Raw genomic sequence first — 2,500 nt, forward strand, 5'->3', positions numbered from 1 at the left:
AGCTATGTTAATCCATCCACACCGTCACTTTCGCTCTCTCTCTCTCTCTCTCTCTCTCTCTCTCTCTCTCTCTCTCTCTCTCTCTCTCTCTCTCTCTCTCTCTCTCTCTCTCTCTCTCTGCTCGTTATAATTATACAGTAACACACACACACACACACACACACACACACACACACACACACACACACACACACACACACACACACACACACACACACACACACACACACACACACACACACACACACACACCAATGACGCACCTTTGCTGTAGAAGTTAAGTTTAGTAGTAGTTGCGTCAGGAAATTTTTTTTTTCTTTATCTACATCATGTATATGAAGACAAGTTGTGGCATTAACTCTCATTTGTAAAGATTAGTAGGTTGGCCACTTCGTTATATCAGTCTTCTCTCAATAGCCACACAGTGCATGTTGCTTGCTTCTGTTTGTACGATACCAGGTAATGGCTTAGCGTAAAAACAAGCAGACAAGAGGAAACTCCTGTCTGAGAAAGAAAATGACAGCAGTGTCACCTCCCAGACTTAATAATGATGTAGTACTTGTGTGTGTGTGTGTGTGTGTGTGTGTGTGTGTGTGTGTGTGTGTGTGTGTGTGTGTTCGTTTGTGCTCGTGTAGAAAAACAAATTAACCAACAGATAAACAGATAAAAATAAGAAGTAATACAAAATGGCCTTTCACAAACTTTTCTCAGCAAGGTCCAAAATGTGACTGCGTTCCTCCCGCAACACTCGGCCACCATCGATCACGTGCACACCAAGTCACTCGTCCCTCTGGTCTCTATAAGGCCATGTTTATATTTACACTCAGAAACACGTCCCTGGTAAACAAAAATAGAAGCGAGTTCTTAAGTAACACTAGCAAATCGTTTACTAATATATCACGAGGCAGGATATTGAGCCGTCGTCTCCCCCACATTCCCTCCTCCCATCCACACCCCCCCCCCTCCCGCCATCTAAAGAATGCAAGACAAGCCCCCAGTCATCAGGAATGGACGGCTGCCATTTCCAATGTTCTATTTTTGGCATCACTTTTTTGTTTGTATTTGTTTGTCTTCCGTGACGTTCCCCCCCAAAAAAAAAGAGAAAGGACCACTGATGGATTGTACACTATTATGCAGGCTGGATGTGGGTCGGCGGCGTGACCAGTGAGAAACAGATATCATGAGAAACACACACACACACACACACACACACACACACACACACACACACACACACACACACACCACACACACACACACACACACACACACACACACACACACACACACACACACACACACATACACATTTCCCCCTCTCTTTCCCGCCACACTTGTTTAAAGTCGCGCATCGTAGGTACAGACGTTGCATCACACTTTTTCCTTTCCTGCCCTGCGTCACACTCTTTCCTTCTTCCCACCACTGCTTCCACCCTTCACACGCACGCATTGTTCCAGCCTTCCGATTCCTATTCAATTCCATCGCGCCAACCGCAAGCCCCTATAAATAACGCATTATTAAGATAGAGAGAGGAGAGAGAGAGAGAGAGAGAGAGAGAGAGAGAGAGAGAGAGAGAGAGAGAGAGAGAGAGAGAGAGAGAATGCTTTGACAGATTATTGGGACAACGTCAGTCTACAGTATAATAGTAAAAGAACAGACAGGTAGACAGAGTGACGCTTCATTGCCAAATCCCGTCCCATTCATGTAACGGGAGTGGGGTGAAAAAGGAAATAGAATAAAAAAAAGAAATATATGAGAGAATGAGACTGGGAATTTTAGGTAAAGCAGTTGGAGTGAGCTGTTTTGCACCTGGGACAAGAATTTCGTAAAAGTGAAGCATTAAGCATACAGCACGGAGAGGAGACAAACGCACCGCCTGTAGAGGATATCAGAAAACACCGTATATGCTGATTGATAGTAGCACTTCCTTCCATTTCTTTTCTTTTCGTGTCTCTTCTCTTTCTTCTAATTTTCCATACAGTTTTCCTCAGTCTGTCCATTTTAACACAAAATCAATAACTTACTGTAAAGACTTGGCTTTGTGATGAAAGAAAGCGAGCTCACCATACATTCTCTCTCTCTCTCTCTCTCTCTCTCTCTCTCTCTCTCTCTCTCTCTCTCTCTCTCTCTCTCTCTCTCTCTCTCTCTCTCTCTCTCTCTCTCCCCTGGTTTCATTCTGTTTGCCGTGAAGATAAAAAATGAAACCGCCCGATCTTCTCTCCTTAAGTGGCCACTCCAATGTAAACATTGTTCTCTTGTGTGTGTGTGTGTGTGTGTGTGTGTGTGTGTGTGTGTGTGTGTGTGTGTAATCCACCCACATTGACGTTGATTGTGTGTGTGTGTGATCCACCCACACTGATGATGAGTGTGTGTGTGTGTGTGTGTGTGTGTGTGTGTGTGTGTGTGTGTGTGTGTGTGTGTGTGTGTGTGTGCTATATGTTATATGCAGATGGTAATAGTAATAATTGTTGCAATACTATTCATTGCTGTGGGAAAAGT

The 2,500-nt window shown here is 44.1% G+C and overlaps 1 protein-coding gene across 12 annotated transcripts in view; it reads left to right on the plus strand.

Moving 5' to 3' along the window:
• LOC135101896 (potassium voltage-gated channel subfamily KQT member 1-like) overlaps nt 1-2,500 on the plus strand; it is a 239,177-nt gene that overhangs the window by 163,713 nt on the left and 72,964 nt on the right. The gene's annotated exons all lie outside the window — the stretch shown is intronic.

Source organism: Scylla paramamosain, chromosome 7 (genome assembly GCF_035594125.1).
Source record: "Scylla paramamosain isolate STU-SP2022 chromosome 7, ASM3559412v1, whole genome shotgun sequence".
NCBI lineage: Eukaryota > Metazoa > Arthropoda > Malacostraca > Decapoda > Portunidae > Scylla > Scylla paramamosain.